This window comes from Tamandua tetradactyla, chromosome 3, assembly GCF_023851605.1.
Source record: "Tamandua tetradactyla isolate mTamTet1 chromosome 3, mTamTet1.pri, whole genome shotgun sequence".
Lineage (NCBI taxonomy): Eukaryota > Metazoa > Chordata > Mammalia > Pilosa > Myrmecophagidae > Tamandua > Tamandua tetradactyla.
The window spans coordinates 124,221,923-124,234,004 of record NC_135329.1 but is presented as its reverse complement, the minus strand read 5'-3'; the positions used below and the strand labels follow the sequence as shown (position 1 = coordinate 124,234,004).

The window sequence follows — 12,082 nt, the reverse complement described above, 5'->3', positions numbered from 1 at the left end:
TCACAAGCAGTGGAGACAACCAAACCAAGAGGTTGAGCCCTCAATTTTCGGGTTTGCCCTTGTAAAGGAGAAGCTAAGCCTACTTTTAATTATGCCTAAGAGTCACCCTCAGAGAACCTCTTTTGTTACTCAGATGTGGCCTCTCTCTCTAAGCCAACTCGGCATGAAAACTACTGTTCTCCCCTCTATGCAGGACATGACTTCCAGGAGTGTAAATCTCCCTGACAACATGGGACAGGACTCCTGGGATGAGCCAGGACCCAGCATCATGAGATTAGGAAAATCTTCTTGACCAAAGGAGGGAAGAGAGAAATGAGACAAAATAGTTTTAGTGGCTGAGAGATTTCAGAGTCGAGAGGTTATCTTGGAGGTTATATTTATGCATTATATAAATATCTATTTTTAGTTTATGGTGCATTGGAATGGCTAGAGGGAAGTACCTGAAACTGTTTAACAGTGTTCCTGTAGCCTTGATTCCTGAAGACAATTGTATAACTCTATAGCTTTTTACAATGTGATTGTGTGATTGTGGAAACCTTGTGTCTAATGCTCCTTTTATCCAGGGTATGGACAGATGAGTAAAAAAAAGGGGGGGGAGGGAATAAACAAATAATGGGGTTAAAAAGGGGGGGAGGGAATAAATAAATAAATAAATATGGGGTAAAAAATTGCGTAGATTGAAACACTTGTGGTTAATGAGAGAGAGAGGTAAGAGGTAAGGGATGTAAGAGTTTTTCTTTTTATTTCTTTTTCTGGAGTGAAACAAATGTTCTAAAAATGATTATGGTGATGAATATAAAAATATATACTTACATTGTGAGCCATTAATTGTATACTATAGATGAACTGTATGTGCTTGAAGATTTCTCAATAAAAATACTGTTTTTAAAAAAAAGAATGCAATAGGCAATGACAGGAGTGGCTGGGGAAAGAGGATGATTAGTAACAAAAGAAAGGCTTATGGCTTATCTTATCCACTTGATTATTAAAACCTTCCTCTGCCAAAGTTACCGTCTTATGAGCATTCACATGGAACACAGATATCTTCATGGCTTTTGTCCACACAGAAAGGTCTATCCAGATAATCTTTCCCCAGACCTCTTTGTCACCATTTGTCCAATCATGCTCCTTCCAAGTCCACTATCCAGCAAAACCATTAGCAACAGTCCATGAGTCAATATACAATCGAACTTTTGGCCAGCTCTTTTTCCAAGCAAAATAAACAACCAGGTGTACTGCTCAAAGTTCCACCCACTAGGAGGATTTCTCCTTTATGTCCTTCAGGGATATCCCAGGGAGGGGCTGCATCTCTGTACCACGTTTGGGTGCATACCGTGCATAATCATCTGTAAACCAAGCCCAAGATTTCTCTTCCTCAGTCAAATGACTATATGGAATTCCCCAAGAGGCCATAGCTGAGGGCTGTGAAAGAGAAGGCAATGTGGCAGAAATGGGGGCCATGGACATTTGGGCCAGTTCCTCATGTAACTTACTTATGCCTTCAGGACCTGCTCTATCCCTATCTCGCATATACTATTTCCATTTTATGATGGAAAGCTGCTGTGCATGCCCAACTTTATGGCTCAGTGAACAGACAACACATAGATCATGATAGGCAATTCAGTTCTCTTTGGAACTTGGTAGCCAGTGGTTAAGTGTTCAGTCAGTATTAAGGCCCAGTAGCAGACCAAAAGCTGTTTCTATTTGCAATGGATGATAAGGCTTTATTCCAAAATCCTAAAGGCCTGTATTGTGATTCTCCTACACAGGCCAGCCAAAGTCTCCAATCAACATCACTGCCACTGACACTTCCAGCACCACTGGATCTGTTGGATTATATGGTGAAAGTGGCAAAGAAGCTTGCACAGCAGCCTGGACCTGTCTCAAAGCCTCCTCTTGTTCTAGTCCCTATTCAAAACTAGCAACTTTTCTTGTCATTCAGTAAATAGGCCAGAGGAGCACAACCAAATGAGGAATATGTTGTCTCTACAATCTAAAGAGGCCAACTAAGTGTTGCACCTCTTTTTCGGTCATAGGAGGGGCCAGATGCAACAACTTTTCTTTCACCTTAGAAAGGTTATCTTCACATGCCCCATACTACTGAACACATAGAATTGTGTTTTTGTTTGTTTGTTTGTTTGTTTTTGCATGGGCAGGCACCAGGAATCAAACCCAGGTCTCCAGCATGGCAAGCGAGAACTCTGCCTGCTGAGCCACCATGGCCCACCCCACAGAAATTTTACTGAGGTGGAGGGCCCCAGTATTTTTGTTGGATTTATCTCCTATCCTCTGACATGCAAATGCCTTATCAATAAGTCTACATTAATTGCTACTTCTTGCTCACTAGGTCCAATCAACATGACATCATCAATATAATGGACCAGTGTGATATCTTGTGGAGCAGCAAAACAATCAAGTTCCTTGAGGACAAGATTATGATATAGCGTTGGAAAGTTGATATACCTCTGAGGTAGGACAGTGAAGGCATACTGCTGGTCTTACAAGCTGAATGCAAACTGGTTTTGGTGGTCATTACAAACAGCAATTGAGAAAAAAGCATTTACTGGATCCACAGCTGCATACCAGCTACCAGGGGGTGTGCTGATTTGCTCAAGCAATGATATCACATCTGGAACAGCAGCTGCAATTGGAGTCACCACATGCTTAAGTTTATGGTAATCCACTGTCATCCTCCAAGACTCATCTGTTTCCTGCACAGGCCAAATAGGAAAGTTGAATGGGAATGTGGTGGAAAGCACCACCCCTGCATCCTTCAAGTCCTTAAGAATAACACTAATCTCTGCAGTCCATCCAGGAATCTGGTGTTGCTTCTGTTTATCTTTTGCTAGGCAGGGGCTTCTACTTGGCCTTTCCTACCACAACAGCCCTCACTCCATAAGTCAGGGAACCAATGTGGGGATTCTGCTAGTTGCTCTGTATGTCTATGCCAATTATGCGTTCCGTAACTGGAGAAATAATCACAGAATGATCTATGAGAGTGTCCTGAGCTAAAACTTCATTCATCAGCTGATCTCCATAGGCCCCTGCTCTGACTGTGGGCCAGAGTGATGTTTTAGGTCTCCTGGAATTAGTGTCACTTCTGAGCCAGTGTCTACTAATCCACAAAATATCTCATCATTTTTTTTCCTCAAGCACAGCTATTCATGTAAAAGTCCATAAGTCTCCTTGGGGAAGGCTGTGAGGAAGAGTAACAGTATGTATTTCTGGCAGTGTAGCTGGGTCCTTCCCCAGGGATACTCAGCACTCCACTAATTCAAAGGGCTCTGGGTCTGTGAACTATCTCAAATCTGAGAATTGAATAATGGGACCTTGACTCTCTGTTTTTGTAATTTAAATTAGACTTTTGTTCACTTGGCCTAAAACTCTTCAGCTGATACAGATCAAGCAAGAATTTAGTAGGCTGCCCATCTATTTCACTTCTAGGTATCCCATGATCTACTAGCCAACAACATAAACCAACAACATAAGATCATTCTGAGTTTGCTTTGAGTCTGTTGTTCTTTATGGCAGTCAAGCCTACCCTGCCTTTAGTGATTAAGTGCTGCGATGCAGCTTCTGCCAACTCAGAAACCAGTTAACTCCATTGTGGTCAAGGATTCCAGATCCGTGACACAATTCCCACAGTAATATTTGACCTACAGAGAAGGGCAACTACAGAGCTCTTCAGTGATGATGGAGCTAGTCTCACAAATGTATTTCGCACAGTCTTAGCAAAAGGTGCATCCTCTAGACATTCCTGAGGTGTATGATCAGGTCTTCCATGATAAATCCATTCATTCAATCTCTCTAAGCCTTTAGATCCTCTCCTCTATGTTATACCAGTGCAGTTCTCATGTTTCGACCTCAGGTAAAGTTGACCAATCACCCAAACTGTTGACACCCTTTCTAATCCCTCAAGCTACAATACTGAATGCAGAATCTCAGCTTAGAGAGCCTATAAAATAAATTCTGTCAAATTTATATCCCTTCCACCATTATCTCACACCCTCTATATCTATTTCCACATATATTCCCCTGATTTCTATCTATATAAATTAGAAATTTCATGCAGTTATTTTGGAGTATAGCATACTTTCTAATGGGTCACAATTTGTACCTCACCTTTTGGGGCTTCTTGGGACTTTAGTTTTAGGTCTTGAAGAAAACAAGAGTGACAAGAGTAGGTTATGAAAAGATTTATAATAAGTTTTAATGAATGAATAATATCACATTTTTATCTTGGCATTTTAAAAGGTAATAACATGTTTTTTGAAGAAACAGTTTCTACATTTAGAAACTGATAATGAAACGCTTTGGAAAATAAAATTGATGTAGAGAGGTGAGGCAAGATGTTGGCATGGTGAGTGTAGAATTTAGTTTGCCCACCAGAGCAGCTAGTAATTATCAGGAATTGTATGGAACAACTGCTGGGGGGACATCAGTGACGAGACACACAGTATATTCCTGTCTGGATTGGAAGAATGGCTGAAATCCCACACAGAACTGTAAATCTTCCAAGCTGCAGAGGGCAGCGCTCCTCCCCCATGGCCAGGGCAGGCTGATTCCTCGAGGGGAAAGGAAACAGATTTTACCAGTAACAAGGACTTAGCTCAACCAAGCTCCAATTGCACAATTAATTTAAAAATTCTGATTACTGAAAAAGGTCTCAAGCACAGACAAACCTGGAGTAAGTACTAAAATAACCAGTTTCCACTCAGGCAGAGAAGAGGTGGGGCTGACAGATAAAAAATAAAAACTCAGAAGCTTATGGAATTGGACAGCACAAAACATTGTAAAAGGGCTGGATCCCAAGAAAAGGGGTCACATAGAGCCTGAGGGCACCTAGAGCCACATACCAATGCAGCTCTTGATTGGCAAACCTGGGAAACAGGGGTCTGGCTCTGAAAAGGATTTTTTTTTTTTTTTTTTTTTTTACTTCTTAACAGCTCATTCAATAGAACTGCAAGTACACTCAGGCTCTAGCACTGCCTCAGGCAAGGGTGAAATTAAGGCATATCTGAGAGACAAAGTAACTTGTTAGGTGAAAGAGGTTAATTCCCAAAGTTTAAGGCCAGCCCTATGCCTCTGGGGCAAACTGACCCTCTTCAAATGCACAGATGGGTCTGCTCTCCTGGTCCGAGTATTCTTGGATTCAGACCTTAGCTTCCATAGTTCTACCTCTGAAGTCATTTTTCCATCCCCTTTCTATGCCATTTAGTCCAGACTCGCAGTGGTTCTGTTTATACAGATCCTGCAACATACTTTTTGGTTTTCTATGTAGAGTGCATGGATAATAACCATAAGACAACAGAGCTTTCCACAAATGCTTTCTAGATAACTTTTTGGATAACAATCCTAACATGCCTTGTAATGGCTGGCTGCTTCCATGTTTGGTTAAATCATCACATGGGGCCCTATTCACTGGGGTGTCACTTTCTGGAAGCCCAGAATTTTCCAGACCACAATTTCTATTTTCTTTGGATACAAGAGTTCAATTCTCAACTTATCTCTTTCCTCTCTCATTTTATTAAGATCTTTAAGGAGCAACCACATTGCAATTTCCACATTTAGTATGGAAATTTCCTCAGCTAAGTATCCTGGAGTCGCCTGTAAATCCTAACTTCCATCCAAAAGCAGTAATAAAATTTGGCCAAATTCTCTGCCACTTTAAAACATGTGTCACCTTCCTTCCAGTTTGCAATAACACATTCCTCATTTCTGTCTAAAGCCTCGTCAGAAGTATCTTTAGAGTCCATGTTTCTACCAATGGTCTCTTCAAAGCAGTTTAGGTCTTCTCCATAAAATTCTTAAAACTCTTCCAGAATCTTCTCTCTATCCATTTAAAAAGCCATTCCAACATGTTTGGTACTTGCAAACTGCAGTAGCACCCCACTCATGGTACCAAAATCTGTATTAGCTTGCTAAAGCTGCTGGAAAACAATATACCAGAAACAGAACGGCTTTTATAAAGGGAATTTATTATCTTCAAGTTTACAGTTCGAAGGCTATGAAAAAGTCAAAATTAAGGCACCAACAACAGGTTACCTTCAATCAAAAAGGCTGATGCTGTCCAGAACACCTCTTTCATCTGGTAAGGCATGTGTCTCACATCTGCTGATCCTTCTTCCAGCTTCTGATGCCAGTAGTTTTCTCCCTAAGCATCTGTGGGCCTTCACTTAGTTCCTCCAGGACACAAGTCTGGGTGCTGGCTTGCTTAGCACCTCATAAAAAGGCACATAGCAACATCTGTTGGGCTCTACATCTGCCTCTCTCTGTAGGCACTCCAAGTATCTCAAATATTCCTGTCTCTGTCAGCTCTAAAACAACTGTTCTCCACACATTTGCATCTGCATTTCCAAATGCCTATGTCTGCATCTGCATCTGAGGTTTCTCCAAAATATTTGCCCTTTTAAAGTACTCTAGTAAACTAATCAAGACCTACCTTGAATGGGTGGTGTTCTAGTTGCTAGCTGCTGGAATGCAACACAACAGAGACAGATTGGCTTTTAATAAAAGCGGACTTATTTCATTAGTTCTTCAGAGGAAAGGCAGCTAACTTTCAACTAAGGTTCTTTCTTACATGGAAAGGCACAAGGTGATCTCTGCTGGCCTTCTCTCCAGGCCTCTGGGTTCCAACAACTTTCCCTGGGGTGATTTCTTTCTGCATCTCCAAAGGCCTGGGCTGAGCTGTGAGTGCTGAGATGAGGTATGCTGAGCTGCTTGGGCTGTGCTACGTTGAACTCTCTCATTTAAGCACCAGCCAGTTAAATCAAACATCATTCATTGCAGGAGGCACACCTCTTAGCTGACTGCAGATGTAATGAGCAACAGATGAGGTTCATGTACCATTGGCTCATGTTCACAGAAACAGAACTAGGTACCTTCACCTTACCAAGCTGACAAATGAATCTACCTACCACAGGTGGCATCACATCTCCATCTAATCAAAAGGTCACACTCACAATCGGGCATGTCACATCTCTGTGGAGACAGTCTAATCAAACTTTATGCCCTACAAAAGTGAATCAGGTTTAAAAGAAATAGCTGCCCCCACAAAATTGGATCTGGATTGAAACATGGCTTTTCTAGGGTACATAATAGCTTTAAACTGACACAACGGGCATGGGATTTTCTCTTGAAGTGATGAAAACATTTTGGGACTTAATATAAGTGGTGGCTGCACAGCACTGCAAATATATTAAATGCCACTGAATTGTACACTTTAAAATAGTTACTTTTATGTTATATGAATTTAACCTCATCAAATATAAATCATCAGATTAACAAATTTAAATAACAAAACATTTGATAATTCAGTAGATGAAGAAAAGCACCTGATAAAATTCAAAATTCATTTATGATTAAACGGAAATAGGGTTCTTTATCCAAATATAACTAAATTCTAAATAACAATTAAAAGAAAATCAATACAGTAGAAAAATAGGCAAAAACACTTGAACAGGCAATTCACAAATAATAATATTCATGCGGTAGTTAAGCCACATGATGTAGTCACATTATTCAACAGAGAAACATAAACTACACTCTCCCCTCAATGGCTAAAATAAATGTTCAGATACTACTGACTGAAGTGTAAATAGTATTACTTACTACCTGTTACCATTGAAAAACTATGTGAAACTACTGAATATTTGCATACATTTTGACCCAGCTATTTCACAACAGAATTCATGTGCATGTGCAATAAGCATTCAAAAGATATTCACAGCAACATTATTCACAATGACACAAATCTAGGAACAGTTTCAATGTCAATTAATAATACAACGGATGAATATTCTGTAGTATTTTTATACAAGGATTACTATATAGCAATGAAAATTAATGAAGCACACAAAAATACTGATAAATCTACAAACATAAGTTCAGAAAACAAACTAGGCAGAAATGAATTCATGCTGTATAACTATTATATATATATATATATTTAAAAAGCAGACTAAGCTAAAACTTTACACTTACAGATATAAGTGGAGATATCAAAACTATAAAGACAAGCAAGGCAGTTATTACCACAAAAGCTAGGATAATGTTGTCTATGTGGGATTAGCATTTGGAAGGCAGCAAAAGCAGGGTTTCTAGAGTGCAGAAACGGTTCTATAACTTGATAGTTACATTAGTCTTTGCAAAAATCATTGTTTTACATACTCAATGCATAAAAACTTTCATAATGAAAAGCTTAAAATGACAATAATTATATTTGATATATTGGAAATTGCTATACGTGAGATGAAGCTCTACGAGCACAGTTAAAATTTATTGAGAACTTATTCTGTGTTAGGAGCCATTATAAGTGCTTTATCTCATTTAACATTTATAATATTCAGAAAATACATCTACTATTACTATCACATTTCAAAGGAGATGACAGACACAGAGAGCTTAGCACAAGATTGACACAAGGTCATGTAGCTAAAAAGGCCTCAGAATTTTTTAATCAGAACCTATGTAGTATGATTCTGGAGCCCATGCTCCTAAGTAGTGCATTATGCTGAATCTCTAAGATAGAAATAAATAAGAAGCAACCCCCTATGCTGGGTGTTATTTTTCCCCTGTCAAAATTATTGTTTAGAATGATAGGAAAATTACGTCTAAAATATTGGTCTTTCATGAACCCAACATACTAAATCTTTAAGTTACCACTCTATTCTTGTATCATTTTTAAGCTCTGCTGAGGAAGAAAGACAAATCATATTAAGATGACATATTTACTATTCTATTTTATAATTGAGTAATATCATAAATTACACAGCTCCTGTTTCCCAGAATACAAGTGAATATATACACGAGATTCATCATTAACCGTAAGAGTTATTTCTGTCCAAAGATCAGAAGTTTTTCTTCCTACCCAAAGTTGTAGCTAAAAAAGGGGATAAATTGAAAAAAAAAATTGCTTTTCCCACACTTGGTAATATCATTCTCCATTTCACTCAACTTGGAAACCTTAGTTATTTTTTCGAGGAATGATACTCCAGGGGTTTACTGCCCAGACTCAGGAGTAGACTAAGTGGGAAAACACCAGCGCTGCTACTTTGTAGTTATGTGGTCTGGGACAATTTACTTAAATAACTTCTTGCCTCAGTTTCCTCTTATGCAAATGGGTTTGAGAGTAGTATCTCTCAGGATTGTTTGAAAATTAAAAGAAACAAAAACCATAAAGTTTTTTTTTTTTTTTTTTTTTTTTTTTTTTAAAGAGAGAGGGAGGAAGGGAAGGAAAGACAGAGAGAAGGAAGGAAGGATGGAAGGAAGGAAGGGAGGAAGAAAGGGAAACATCTTTAAACATTTTCTTGTTTTATTGTATTTTGTTTGTTTGTTTGTTTTTTACATGGGCTGGGGCCGGGAATCGAACCGAGGTCCTCCGGCATGGCAGGCAAGCACTTTGCCCGCTGAGCCACCGCGGCCCGCCAAAAAAAACCATAAAGTTTTTAAAACAGAGTCTCATACTTAGTAAATGACGCAAAAGTGTAAATTATCAATATTACTATAAAATAACACCTGTAATTTTATCCCTTTCTATTCATCCCCTCTATTATAACGCAGATCATATACTCACATATTCATTCATAGGCTGCTACAATTCCCTAAAAAATATTCTTGACTATAAGTCTTCCTACTGAACTCCATTTTGAAGACACCACAAGATTAATATTTAAAAATCATAGTTTTTCTTCCCAGGATTGGTCCTCACAAAAAAGTACCTTTTTAAAATTCATTCAATTAGATTTAAATGTCTTACTCAGGTTTTCAGTATTTCTTACAACCTGGCTCTGGCCTTACTGTCTAGTATTATGAGTCTATGACAAGAAACTTGTGTTTCCAAATTAATTTGCTACTCACTGACTGTGAAGTATGTCCCTTTACCTCTAAACTTTGGTTTGCCATTTCCTTCATGACTTATCTGTTAACATTTTCCATCTGCATCAAAATCTAGCCCAAGTGCAATCTCCATGATGAAATCCTGGACCAAAGCAATTCTGAATTATATCTTCTTTTGCAAACTTACATTTTTTTTTATTTCATTTTTGTTTGCTGTATGGCAGGGTCACATTTCATTCTTTTTCCATGTGAGTATTCTGTCCAGCATTTTTTATTTTCATATACTTACGTGTGTTATTATTTCTCAAATTACTTGAAATATCTTTTTGTCTAAGCTTAGTTTATACCACTCTCTTGATGTAAATTACCCAATACTCTCCTTGATTGATACCTGGGCATATCTCACTTCCTGGAATTTAAGGTAGAATTTCCTCAAGAGTAATTTTTACCTTTTTCTCCTACTTGCTCTTGGCACAGTGCTTGGCACCATGTAGGAGCTTGCAATAAATACATAATTAAATTAAATATGATTACTATATTAAATCATTACCTTTGTTCCCCAGAGACCAAACTGAGCAAGTCGTAAAATATATTAACTCAAATCTCCTTTTTAAAAAAATTCCCTATCAACAATATCTAACATCATTAATCCTTTCCTTCACTCTGACTTATGACTAAGTGTGTGAGAAACAGAACAACTGTAAAATCGGTCATGAGAAATCTTTAAATTACTCAGCTTAATTCAGACTAGTAAATAACTCATCCAATTTTTATCTTTTACATACATTTTCCCTCAATATTCACAAATGTCAAGAACTGTAAATAGAAATGTGTTTTTTATGACTGTCTGCCAAATCCATTCAGCATGACTGCAATTGAGTGGAAGAATAAAAATATGTATTACTTACTGTATATGGTACTTGGCAATTTCAAAAATATTTGCAAACATTCATCTTCAAAATACGCCTACAAAATGCATCTGTGGAGTAAGAAGAAAATCCCAAAGAGTAAGCAATTTGTCAAGGTCATAGGAAAAATTCATAGAGACAAACACAAGATCAGATCCTATATATTCAAACATACTGAAATAAGGTTTTGCCAATATAGATTATACAGCTAGCAAAGTATAAGGGCTGATGAAAAAAATTCTCAACTTTGTGTAATATTCTAAAGATCAGTTAAGGAGGGTAGTCTTATGTAAGAGGTAAAAAAATCTGTACATTAGCTTCAGAATTAAATGCAAAACAACACAATGCCTCCAGAAGATTAACAGAAAAACATAAAAAGCAATTCAAAAATATGAGATGATTATACATAAACTTAGAGATTTGCAGTGATTATTCAAATAATTCAAGTTTTAAAATGTATTTTTTTCTGCTACCTGTAGATCACTGGGGTAGAAAATTTTGTTTGATTTATCCAGAGAATTGCACCAATCCACTTTCGTAATTACATTTCAATTTTAATTGAAAATCACACACTGAGAAAAAGTTGGCATGCCACTAGCACACCTCACAAACATATACCAAGAGATCCATTTTCTGTTTTCCAGGAAGTCAATGTGATTACAATGAGAAAGTTATTTAATCAGAGTTTATTAGTCAATTTGTTTCAGAGGCAGAGTGTTGGGGATAACATTTGTTAATTTCAAAGCTCAAAATATTTCAAGTTAAATGAATTTTATGCTACTTTGTATACTGTTTTATGAGAGAACTGCTCAAAAGAAACAAAATAAAACACAACCTAATGAAAATTTTACATAGCCCATTAGGTACAGTTTGTTGATTCAAACAGATAAGCTATACAGTGGACAACACAAATGAAAAATTCCTCTCAGTATGGAATATCAGTATTTGCTAGCAGCTTTAGATGAATTACAGTTCTCAGTGAAAAATTAATGAAATTTCAGACAGAAAGACTTGCTCCTTTAGAGTACCCAGCAGAAATAGCAGTTTACTAATAAAGGAAGGGTGCTTTCATGTTCACCAAAACTGTAACCAAATCAACAGATCAACAAGTAGAACAAACATCCTGGGTAGAAATCCTCATTCACCTTTCTTTAGTGTCTGAAAGGCACCAGCAAGACAACGCACTCTGCATGCACAGGAATGAACGATTTCACTAAAACCTAACACATGGCTCCTCAAATGAGAGGGTGCTATACAGAGTTAGTAAACTCAGAGCCAAACAGCAAAATTCCATCCAAAAATTCCCAAGAAAAATATAGTCTTTTTACAAATTTTGG

General features: G+C 37.7%; 1 protein-coding gene across 1 annotated transcript in view; it reads right to left on the bottom strand.

The window, feature by feature from the left end:
- GALNT13 (polypeptide N-acetylgalactosaminyltransferase 13) overlaps positions 1-12,082 on the bottom strand; it is a 601,907-nt gene that overhangs the window by 558,181 nt on the left and 31,644 nt on the right. Inside the window, exon 2 of the mRNA XM_077153856.1 lies at positions 10,746-10,816. The gene's annotated coding sequence lies outside the window, so the exon portion shown is untranslated. The remainder of the gene's footprint in view (positions 1-10,745; positions 10,817-12,082) is intronic.